General features: G+C 50.5%; 1 protein-coding gene across 2 annotated transcripts in view; it reads right to left on the bottom strand.

Moving 5' to 3' along the window:
• The window catches only part of ASB2 (ankyrin repeat and SOCS box containing 2), a 42,767-nt gene extending 37,891 nt beyond the window's left edge, over positions 1–4,876 (bottom strand). The window contains exon 1 of one of the 2 annotated variants that reach the window (XM_033191497.1): positions 4,519–4,876. The gene's annotated coding sequence lies outside the window, so the exon portion shown is untranslated. The remainder of the gene's footprint in view (positions 1–4,518) is intronic. The other variant, XM_033191498.1, reaches the window with a different exon arrangement.
• Between the last annotated feature and the right edge of the window lie 7,699 nt (positions 4,877–12,575).

The raw sequence follows: 12,575 nt of genomic DNA, 5'->3' as shown, positions 1-12,575 counted from the left end.
TATATAATCATATAATATAGATTTAATATAATCATATTATAATATATTTAAAATACTCATATATTATATATTATAATATATGTGATATAATTATATATAATTATACATAATTATTATATATAACCATATAATGTATAATTAATATGATCATATATTATATATTATAATACATATAATATACACACTCTCTATAAATGTACTCCAAAAGCTTCAAGGTCTCCCAAGTATCACATGACCCTTAGCTGAGGCAATCCTAAAACTTGGCTGCTTGGGCTAGCCTGGGGACACATGAGGAGTTGGGAATTAACCGGGCTGTTACTTGGCACCCCGGGCACTCGACCTCCTTCCTTGCAACGCTCTCTCCTTCTGCCAAAACTTGTCTTTCTGATCTGCCTTTCCCCCAGGATCCAGAGTGGTCCTAGGAATCCCAAGGAAATGCTTCCAGCTGGGGGCCTCGGGAGTGTAGGACATTGTTCTTTCCCCTTCCCGGGTCCTATTGTTTTAAAACCTAATCAATAAAAATTAAGCTGGTGCCTGTGGGTCCTCGTCCCGTTTCCATCCAAGCCACTTTCACAGGTTGCCTCATTTTACTTTTTCAGTACCAAGGAGAAGAGTGGTCTTCCCACGGTGCAGATGAGGAGACTAAGGCCTGGAATGTATGTGGTACAGAGGTTGAGACCACGTCAGCCTGCCCCGTCTTCATCAGGCCCTCTGACACAACATTAAGAGCCATGGCAAGGAGTCAGTTCCTCTGTGACCCTAAACCTCATCCCTGTGGAGGTTTCCTCTCTGTTCTGGCTAAGAAATGGTCTGACCTTGGTAAGGAAGGGGGAATGGAATCCCAGCCACCTTGCCCTTGACCCCCATGAGTGGCCAAGTCATAGCCAGGGTGGGTCTTTGGCTGTGGGGGCAGTGCCCTCAAGCCTCCGGCTGCCCTGGTGCCTGGTGTCTAGGGCCTCACAGCTGCTAGGAGTTTGAGCCTTTGCTCGGACCCACACCATCAGCTAAGGAAAACACCCACGAAGGCCAAGTTTACCCCTGGCCACCACCACCACTGGCTCTGTCATCTCAGACCTTTTCATGCTGATTTCAAGCTCCAGGCTTTCAAGTCAGGGCCTTGTGGCTTCCAAGGCTGGGCTGGAGCTGCTGGAGGGAACTCCAGAGGTGCGCTCAGGGCTGCAGGCCCAGCTGACTCCACAAGACAGGGCTCTTCTCCCCTCTGAATGGAGTGGGGGTTTGACTGCCCCTACATCACCCTCTAGGAGGTGACAACCAGGGATTTGAACCTGTCCAAAGCTGGCTCTGCTCCCATGCCAGGAGACTCTCTGTGCCCATTGTATAGAGGAGGAGACTGAGGCTCCATCTGAAATGGAGCGCCTCTTGCTGACCCAAATCTGGGTGAATCTCTCCCCAATAGTCTAAGACCCTAACGAAAAGTCTTGGTAGTTTATTTACTTATTGATGTACATTGACGATGCCACTACAAAAAGAAAGCAAGAATGATGGTGAGAGGAAGAGAGGGAAGAAGGAAAAACTGAAGAGAAACCTCCCGTTTTTATGTGGAAAGTGCCCTGTTGCAACAATGAGCATCCACTCTGCACAGGCCCAAATGCCCACTACCTGCGGCAGTGCCAACACCACCAGCTGAGAAAAGCACCCGCAAAGGCCAAGCTTCCAGTTTACTTCTTTGGGTCCCTGAGCTATTGAGTCTCCAGGCCCATGAGTCACCTTCTTCTCTACCTCCTGAGTGAAGGGCCCTTCTGCTGCCTCCTAGCCCTGCCAGAGGCTGGCCCCTGCCCGCATCTGTGTGGCTCAGACACTCACAGCTCAGGACACAGGACTCCAGGTCCCTGACCCATATTCTGCCTGGGCTCTACAAATGCCAGGCTCTGTCATCTGTGCCAGTGACCGGAGGTGGGGGTGACGGGGTGGACGGGGCTGGTTAGTCCACCTCTGAGCCTCCCCAGCACCCCTGTCCTAGTGCAGCCCACCTAGCCCTGTTCTGTCCTTTGGGCACCCAAAGACGGTGAACCCTCACCTTGGTTCCTTAGTGGCACAATACATGGGGGTTCTGGAAGCTCTAACTCCAGGCAGCAGAGCGGGAAGGCTCAGGCAGGGCAGGGGGAATCCTCCATAGCCCCCCTCACCTGCAGGGCTGGCTGGAAATCTTTTAAGCTAGATCTCACCCAAATCGGCGAGGTGCTTTTTCCTTTTTTTATCCTCTCTCCTCTAAGTTCCCCTGACTCCGCCTTTATTTAAATCTTTCTCTTCTTTTGTCTCTGCTTTCCTCTCTCCTTTTTTACTCCTCTATGTCCCACTCTTTTAAAAAACAGGCAGTTTAGGAATCAATTTACTTTTATTTCAGCACCACCTCCCCAAAACATTCCTCTCAACCACAAAGCTCTTAATAACTTCATTTATATTCCTGGGCATTAATTATTCCAAAAGATGGTGCTAAGGAAAGAGAACCACAGATACAAGCCACTCCTGCGACAGCCGCCTCCTGTGGGCAGACTGACCCTCTGCAGCGAAGAAATGGAAGGACACTGGGCGGACCCAGAGATATTTTTGTGCCTCCTTGGGGAAGACTCTTTGGATCTAGCCTGTCCACAACATACGGGCACCTTATGATGTCTTGACTGTGCCAGAGACATTTCCCCTGGGTGCATGATGGTCCTGTTTACCACTGCCACAGCACCTCGAGAGGCCACAGGACACTGTGGCTTTGAATGTGGACCTTGCAGACCAAGAGGTCAGATTCCTGACTCCAACACTTACGGCCGTCCAGCTTTAACCAAGACATTTAAGCTCTCACAACCTGTTTCCAGACCTGAAAATGGGAGTAACAATCACCTGTAACTCATGGCTGCCTTGACAGAGGTCAATGAGAGAAACCTGCACACATGCTTGGGTTAGTGTTCAACGAATGCTTGCTGGTATGGCCTGTGTTGTCACTGTAAGGTCACTGTGGGTGGATTATACAGCGTCCCCCACCCCTACTACCACAAGGCACTCATGACCCGGCCTGTTTGTGCAAGAACAGATGACGCAGACTACCATGGCGCCCAGTGGAGCCGCTGCCAGCTTCTTCTGGGGACACTGTGCAGCACATGGGCCTGCCATCAGCTGTCAGGACCTGTCCAACTGTTTTGGAAGCGCCTCCAGCATCTGCCACTGGCTGCCTCATGGTGCTTCTGCCCAGGCAGAGTTCAGGGCTGTGGCGGGGGTGCTGGCCCCAGCTGGATCTGTCTGTGCCCCTCGGAGCCCCCTCAAGCCCTCACCTCACGAAACAAGCTTATCTTTAGAAGAGCACTCCTGTCCTGTGCAGGAGCTCAGCTTCTGCCCTGCTTCAGGCCCTCCTCATTTACCTGCCCTCCCTTGGAGTCACCAGCCTCCTTGCCTCCTCATTCCAGTTCATACCCCTGGCTTCCCAAAGAGCCACCGAAGTCAAATCTCACATCCTCCAAGGGAAATGGGCCACTGAAATGAAAATTATTCTCCACCTACAGGTACCAGAAACCAAGTAATATTTCTGGGCCTCCAATTCTGGGGCCTGAGATGTGAACACACGGGTGGCAGTGTAGGTGACTGGCTGTGTCCCGTCATATCATGGATACTCAATGCGTGTGGCTATGTGTGTGCTGTCCTCTGCTCAAAAACTCTCAGGAAGTGTTCCAACTTCTTGCTTGGCCTGGAAGCATCTGCCTCTCCCTCTGGCCTCCCCTTCCAGCCTCACCCCCATTTTTGACGTGCAGGACCCTTTGCCAGAGCCACATTTCACTTTCTACCATCACCCCAGGTCCCTTGACTTCCCTGCCTTTGCCCAAGCTGCTCCTCCAACTAGAGGTCTCTGGTTCCACCCTGAGGCATCCCACCTATCCTTTCAAAGGCCATGGCCTCCTTAAATGCGTCATGCATATGCATGTGCACACACACGCATGGTATTCTTGCGTCCCTGCATTCCACAGCTTTGTTAGATCTCACATAAATAACATTCCTCCATTTCCTCTCCTAACCCCAAACAGTTGAAAGCAGAGCCCATGGCACCTTGGTTGCTATGGTCTCCCACAATACCATGCATGCCTAGGCACTCTACAACAGTTACATTAAATTAACTCCCACTCATGAAAACCTCTATCTGTGCGCCTGACCTGAAAGCATTTCTGAAAGTCATTTGTCTGACAGATATTGCCCAAGACCTACGTACAGACCCAACAATAGCATCATTGATAACTCCTTTTGCATTTCCATTTTTAGAAGTGCACAGCAGAGTGATATTCTGAGCAAGAGTCCCCCAGAAGAATGGATAAGTACGTGCAAATTGCTGAGTCTCTGTTCATTGCATCCAAAACGAAAGTCATCAGCATGCTGTATAACTCAAGAAAATACGAGAGAGAGGGAAAAGCAACATCGCAGTTTGACTACAAGAGGTTTCCAGTAAGTACTGCAGCTGAAAATCCCAGCCAGCCAAACAATCTTTTGCAAGATCTATATAAGAAAGTTGAAAGCATGCATTACCTGTTAGGCTCTGAAACAAGGGTACAATTCAGGGGTAATACAAAGGATTTTCTTGAGAGTGTCTGAATTCAGAACATGCTCCCCGAGTTTTCCTTCTGCCCTGGCCCCAAGCTTCTGGCTGCTCTGCCAGGCAGTTCTGAAACGCTCTCCTTTGAAGCAGGGAGTTTATTTTGGGGCCACCGCATGACCAACGTTGACAAGCCAAACTATAAGATGTTATGCATCTCAGATTTCCTGTTTGGAGGTTGCACCGAGGAAGCTGCGATCCTGCCTTCCGTTCCTCTGGGTGCATCGAATACAGACTCTCACTTCAGAGAGGATCCCGGAGCTTTGGCCCTTACGTGATGTCATCATTTGTGATCCTTGACATGGAGGCCATATATGGGTATGTTTCTGGAACTACCCAGGAGGGAGCCAAACAGGAGAGAGATGCAGTGGGTCAGAGACAGAGGCAGGGAAAGAGGATGAGGAGACGCAGAGTTGGGAGACAAAAAGTGAGGAGCAGGGGAGGAGGAAGAAAGGGGAAGAGGAGAAGAAAAGGCAACAAAGGAGGGAAGGCAAGACAGCAGGAAGGAAGAGGATGGAGTGAAAGAGGAGGGAAGTGGGGGAGAGAGGAGATGAAGGAGTTGATGTAAAAGGGCTTTGGAGAAATCAAGGTTCGGTGCTGAACCTGTGGCAGCATTTGGGGATACCAGGTGTCTGGCTGCTGGATACTGTGGGGTGGGGCTGGGGATACAAAGGGCCAAGGTACAAATGAGCCAACAAACAGAGAGGCATACGGGCAAGCCCTGGGCAGAGATACACAGCAGAAGGGAGCCCTTCCTCCTGGTCTAGGGAAGAATGTCCCATTTCTGGAATAGGTCGAATGTCAAAGACAACACACACACAGCCACACGCACTGAGCGTCCGGGATGTGATGGGACTCAGCCAGGCACCTATGCTCCCACCTGTGTGTTCACATCTCATGTCTCAGGGTTGGGGGTCCAGAAACATGACTTGGTCTGTTCCTCTATGTGGAGAATCATTTTCATTTCAGTGGCCCATTCCCCTTGGAGGATGTGGGATTTATGACAGCCACAGCATGATTTCTCAGCAATTAAAACTCAGGAAACCTCAGGATGCCTTTACATGCACTTTGAATATTCCACAAGGAAATACATCTCAATATACAAGGTGCCATGGGGTTGGGTCAAGGTTCTGGAGGTATGACTGGTGCTAAAGACAGGAGGGACACTAGTGGTCCCCAGGCAGTCCCCCAGCTTCCCTGGTACCTGTCAAGTTGCTCATCACCCCAGCTGGGACAGTCTTCCCAGACCACTGTGGTTGGGTGGCCCCTCAGAGTTAGCTCAGGTTCAGTCCCTTCCAGACCCATGTGCTATAGAGGGAGTGCAGGAGAAGGGCAGAGAAGGGGCTGTCAGATTTTTTTTACTTTTGGGGGTGTTTCCTCCCTGGTACGATGTTCCAGTGGCCTCTGTGAGACAGCTCCCCGAGGCCGGGCTGCTTTCCTGGGCTCCTTGCTGGAGGCAAAACACAGGTTCCTCTGCTTCCTGCCCACCACCTGCCCCTCCCCATTCCAACCTGGAAGGTGGGCCATAGTCACACAAGGCCCTTACTAGGTTGCCCTCTGCCTTACCCGCTCATTCCAGACAAAGCTCTTGTGGTCAACAGAGCTAGAGAAACTCAGACTCCAGATCCCGAGTCTTATACTTGGACTCAGCTTTAGAAAATCAAGACCCAAGTTGTCGATAAGAGTCACAGAGCACAGAAAATGCCCATGGGGTGGGGGTGGATAGCAGAAGATGGGGGCTTGCTGGACACACTTTGATTGCAACATGAAGGCATCATCTTGCCGCACTCACAACAACCTTCCAAGCATCACCACATATGACAGATGAGGAAACCGAGGCTCAGAGAGGTTGGATGGTTTGTCTATGGTGCCACAATTTGTAAATGATGGCTTAGCTTATCTGACCCAGTTATGTCTGACACAAAGACCACTGCTTTTAGCCATAGCTATATCTCCTACGATCCAAATGTTGGGGCAGAACAAGGAACCCCACAAGGAGGATGGAAAAATTCCCGAAGGTCTAGGTTGCTGATAGTGGTTCCTTTGGGAAGAAGCTGCTAGAAGAGTGCCCTGGATACATACTGTCCTGTAGACCAGCAGACATGTCCTCGGGATGAGGACTTCTCTCCCCTGTCCCCATACCAAGGAATCCAGCATCACTGTGTCCTCTTCTCCTCTGGGCTCCTCCCATGCTCATAATTCAGCAGTGGGGTTTCAGCCAGGGCTGTCAATTCAAGCATGAAGGACCTTTGCCGGGGTGCATCACGTAGGGATGAAAACCTCGCCTAGCCCATTCACATTCTTTTCCTCATCTGAGCCGTAGGACAGCTGTCAGGTGGACAGGCTGGGTGTGTTATCCCCAGTGTCCAGATAAGGAGACCAAGTATGCCACAGGGGATGAGCCAAGGCCCCGCCTCCTTCACTGGGTCACATTCCCATCCGAGCCTTTCCACAGAAGGGGCCAAACCACAGGCCACTGAGAGGTATCAGAAAATTGACCACAATTGAGGACCCCAATGTCCACTCTTAAATGGGAGAATAGGGTTTATTGTCTTACTCAATCACGACCAAGCCTTTCCCCACGTTTACTGCCCCTCCAAGTCCCTGGTAAATCCGAACTGTATCCAAAAGTACATGTGGCTTTCCCAAAGTGATGAAGTTGGAACAAAATCTGTGGGGAAACAGCAGAGTGTTTATCAAATTAAAATGAAATATACAGGGAAACAGTCACAATATGTTAAGTGGAAAAGACAAAGCTTCCCTCTTTTGTGCAAGTGTGCATAGAAAAATATCTAGAAGGAAATGCTTCCTGTTAATAAACCACCTCTGTGTTTTCAAAATTTCCAGCAATTACAGTGTGGAAAAAAATGGCAATATTATTTAGGTAATTGATTGGATTTGAGTTTCTAGTTGGGCAGTAGGGCCCAGCTCTTACCAAGATGGACCATCGTTCACAAGGGTGTCCTCCTAGAGTCTATTTCAATAATTCCCTCTGTGACTGTCAACAGACAGGCCAATCCTGTCTTTGTCTTGAGTTTTGTGGACGCTTACTGGCAGCAGCAAGCTTCCTAAGACCGGGATGAGTTGAAGACCAGGGGAAAGAAAGATATTCATCAACTTACATTGGTATTGGGTTGGTGCACCAACATAATAGCTTATCTCCACAGTGGCTGCCATCCATTCCTTCCCTTCACATGTAGGCATGCATGCGTGCCTGTGCGTGGGCACACACACATGCACACACACACACACACGCATGCACACCCCAAACTCCACCCAAGAGGTGACTGTATTCCTTCCCTCCCCTTGAATATTGGGTGGTCTAGTGATTGATTTAACAATAGAATGCAGTGGAAATGATGTCCTGAGACTTCCAAGGCTAGGTCATGAGATGCTTTGTAGCTGCCATGCTGTGAGGAAGCCCAAGCAAGCAACACCCAGGGCCCCTGGAGCATCTGGCACCAGACAGAGGGTGAAGATGCCCTCTTGGAGGTGGATCCTCCATCTGAAGCTGCCACAGCTAATGCCACGTGGAGCAGAGACAAACCACCCACAACTTCCTGACCCACAAACCACAAGCGATGATAAAACGGTTGTTTCGTGCCACTGGGGATTGAGGTAGTTTGATATGTAGTAATAGTCAACCCAGACAGTCACCAAATATTCACTGTGGTCTCAGCTGCATGCTCCTCAGCTCTCGTGTGCGATCCATGAGCTTTTTTCTGACTTTCCACTTGTCTTTGTTTCCATTTACAAAAAGAAAAACAGATTCAAATTGATTTTTTTTTTTCACCTCACTCTTTACAAAAGAATATATTCCCAAGTCATTTCCCAGTTCTTGGGTTTATCAGACCAGAAGCTTCTTTTGGCTGAAATTCTGTCTTACGGGGGTATTGTGATCCCTCTAACTGGAGGGACTCTTGGCTATCCTGATGTTCAGAGCCCTCATTCACTAGTTCAGGCCCCAAGAGGTTCTGTGACTTCTCTGACATCACCCAGCAATTTGGGAGCAGAATAATTCACACATTGAAAACCATGCCAGTGGGAACCATGCCCCATGGGATCAGACGTTGATGTGCTAAAGCAGAGACCCTCTCCTGACAAAGGTGGGGACAGCGTTCAAGCACCTGACTGGAGCCTGTGGAGGGCAGGCAGTGTGACCCAGCGGAAAGAGATCTGTGCTGGGATCTGGCCCTAGCTGCTCATTAGAATCATATTACACTTACCTATGCCTGCCCCACCCCAGAGATTTTGATTTAAATCATCTGTGTCGAGGCCCAAACAGGACTAATTTTTAAAAACTTTTTATTGAAGTTCAATATACCCACAAAAAAGTACAACTTTCACAAATGTATAGCCCAGTACATTTTCACAGACTGGACACACCCAACATCTGAATCAAAAGTAGAATATTGCAAGCACCCCAAGAGCTCCCCTTCCCCACAAGCCCCAGCCTCTACCCTACCACCCACCACCTCCTGCCAGGGGTGACCACTCTCCTGACTGCTAGCAGGACAGGTTCCTTTGAACTTCATGTGAATGAAATCATTGTCTCCTTTCATTTAACAACACATTGGGAGACCTGCCCATATTGTTTCATGGAACTGTAGATTGTTATTTTAATTGCTGTGTAGTACTCCATGCTGAATATATCACAGTTTATTCATTCTACCGTTGATGGACATCTGTGTGGTTCCCAGTTTTGGGCGATGATGAAGAGTGTAGCTATGAATATTCTAGTACATGTCTTTTGGTAAATATTCATACTCCTTTCTCTTGGGTATACACTTAGGATGGGGATCACTGGGTCAGAGTTTAGGCCTTTGTTCAACTTGAGTGAAACTGTCACATGGCTTTCCAAAGTTGTTGTGTCAGTTTGCACTCCCATCAGCCATGCATAAGAGTTCTGGTCACTCCATATCCTTACCAACAATTGGTAGATTCCTTTTTTTTTTTTCAGATGGAGTCCTGCTCTGTGGCCCAGGCTGAAGTGCAGTGGTGAGATCTTGGCTCACTGCAACCTCTGCCTTCTGGGTTCAAGCGATTCTCTTGCCTCGGCTTCCCAAGTAGCTAGGATTACAGGTGCCCACCACCACACCTGGCTAATTTTTTTGTATTTTTATTAGAGACAGGGTTTCACCATGTTGGCCAGGCTGGTCTCGAACTCCTGATCTCAGGTGATCTGCACACTTCAGCCTCCCAAAGTGCTGGGATTACAGGCATGAGCCACCACACCCAACCTCCATCTTTTTTCATATTATCTATTCTGATGGGCGTCCGTGGCATCTTGTTGCAGTTTTAATCTGCACGCCCCTGATGACAAATTACGGTGAGCATTTGAGCAGCCCTGGCCTCAGTGATCTCTGGAGCCTTTCCGGGGTCCCTAACTTTGCACAAGGCTCACAGGCCACCCTGGGAACAGCCCTCCAGGGAGGGTTTTTGTGGGGAAACAAAGGGAATAGAAGAGGAATAAAAATGCAGAGGCAGAAACTATGCAACTGATCAACCTGCAAGGGAGTGGGAAGAAGAATGTGGCCACCACAGGAAAGCCCCAGGACTCACACCTGGCACCAATGTGGGTTTCACTCTCCCAAGCCTAAATAGAACCTGCCCTCCCTTACTCTACCCCCTCACCCAGCATTATCCTCCCTGCTGACCTATTCTATGTTTATCTCCCATATGTGTGTTGCCTGTTTCTCCCATCTAGAATACTTGGTCCTTCTGTTCACTGCTGTGTGTCGGTGCCTATAGCAGTGCCTGGCACATAAGAGATGGTCATTCCCTTAACTGTTGGACATGTGTGCTCACTCAAGGCCATGGCCCCTGGGGCAGAACTGGGAAGGGCCTTGGTTCTGCCTGCCAGCCCGAGCCTGGCTGGTGGCTACAAAGACACACACACACACACACTTTATGTCTCTCCCTTCCAGACATCCTTCTCTGTTTATTTCAGCCTGAATGCCCAGGAATAAAGGAGTGCGTGTATGTACTGGAGAGGCCATTTGCAGGGCCCCATACCCAGTCGGGTCTAGGGGGAACCAAGACCAGCACATGTTTCTATGACAGTGACACCTCTTCCAGAAGGAGGGAAGGAGAGAGTGGTGGAGGAAGAGCCAGCCAAGAGCCCCCTGGAGCTGAGCTGTGAGTCAGTGCCAAGTCCTGGGCGGACTCCAACCCAGCAATGGAACATCATCCGCTAAAATAAGCACCCCTGCGGTCCTGGCATCCTGGCTCCCAGCCCTGGCTGCCTCTTGCTATCGGTTTATTTGGGTTTCAAATAACCAAGATGAAGATGGACAGACAAGAGTCTGATCCTCACCCTGGGCAGTGTTCTGAAGGGGGATGGGCAGTGGCAGACAGCAAGGCATGGGGGAAGCCAGACAAAGGCCCCAGGTCCTGGGAGGGAGAAAGGAGTGTCCATGGAAGGGGAGGAGAGGATCCAGGGAAAGAGTGAGACGTCCTCTCTTCCTTCTTCAAAATGGGCCTTTGCTCTGGAGCAATCAGGAACCAGCCCCCAGCTTACCTCCCAGTTCAGAGGGGCCAAGCCAGGTCCCAGGGAGAGAGGATAGTGTTCCCCATTTATCGAGAGCAGAGTGAGGGAAGAACCCATATGCCTCTGATGGGAGAGAAGGGGCAGGGCAGCCTCCCAGGCTATGGCACTCTACATGTAGGGGGACACCCACTAGGGTGAGGCTCCATTATCCAGCGATGTCCCCTAGGGACCGGCAAAGGGCTGCCTGCATTTGGCTCAGGGTGGCATTGGAGGCCTCCCCTCCTGTGTCTCCTGCTGTGTCCAGACCCCACCAGGCCTAACCCTAGCCCTGTTCCCTCCAACACCCACATGCATGTAGAGGGGGGCACCAGCAGGATTTCATAAGGGTGTCACCCAAGTTAGCAGATCTGAGGAGCAAAGTCCATTGCAGGACACTGGGCTGTTTGCAGCTGGCTGGGGGTTTCCTTCAGGCAAGAGTAGCCAAGACAGAAGAGTGGGACAGAAAGAATGGGCAGAGCTATGACCTCAGCCTTCCTTGCAAGCCTCTGTTGTAAACCCAGCCCCTCGTACAAATCTCCAGCCATCCTCGACTGGTAAGTTGTCTGATTTAGCCACTATCTCTGCCCATTTCAGCCCTTGGTAAGGACCCCTCCACAGCAGAAGCCCTGGCCTGTGAAGCCCAGGACTGTCTCTCATGAATACCTTGCCCCTGGTGGGAGTGCCTACCTGGTCCTGGGCTTCCCGCTTGGGGGTGTGCTTCTCGAACCCCGTGCAGATGCTGTCTTCCTTATTGAAGACACCACCCATGTGCAATCCGAATTAGCACCACCCCATCCAGTTTCCAGCCCGGGCAATGGAGTCAGATGATCCCAGTCTGTTCCTTGAATGCTGTGGGTCCCCAGCTGCAGCCCTGCAACTCTCTGGATTCAGCTTCCTCTTCTGAAAATGGGGGAGTGATGACTCTCTCCCATGGTTGTTAGGGGGATTAAATGAGATCCCAGGACTCAGTAGTAGATATCCACTAATCACACCTCTTCCTCCCCACCTGCCGTCTTCAGGACTTGAGCTGCACTTTCCTGGAGGTCACTGGCTCTATTGTCTAGCCAAGTCACTTGGTCCCCTCCAGGGCTCAATCTCATCCTGCCTGAATCACCCTTGGGAACTCAGGGACAAAATTAAACCCTGAGTGGCCCACAGGCCCAAGTTAGCTGCTGAGAACAGGTTTTCCATGAGCTGGAGCTCTCTGCTGCCCTTTGGCTGGGGGGAAAGGCCTCTCCCACAGGAGGCTAGAGGGCAGCAGCCCAGGCTCCTCTGCCGGGATGCTCTGTGGCTGGGTCGGACCCTGCACATCCTGCTGGATACAACAGCTCCGGGCCATGTGGGCAGAGCTGAGGTCAGACCGGTCTCCTCCAGCACTAACTCTGATTGGCAGATGGGAAGGAGGGTGCCTCGTGGACATAGTCCCTGGCTCAGCCATTCTGGAGCCTGAGCTCGCAGGGA

Source organism: Trachypithecus francoisi, unplaced genomic scaffold (genome assembly GCF_009764315.1).
Source record: "Trachypithecus francoisi isolate TF-2019V2 unplaced genomic scaffold, Tfra_2.0 Lachesis_group3, whole genome shotgun sequence".
NCBI lineage: Eukaryota > Metazoa > Chordata > Mammalia > Primates > Cercopithecidae > Trachypithecus > Trachypithecus francoisi.
This window is presented reverse-complemented; position numbering and strand designations above follow the sequence as displayed.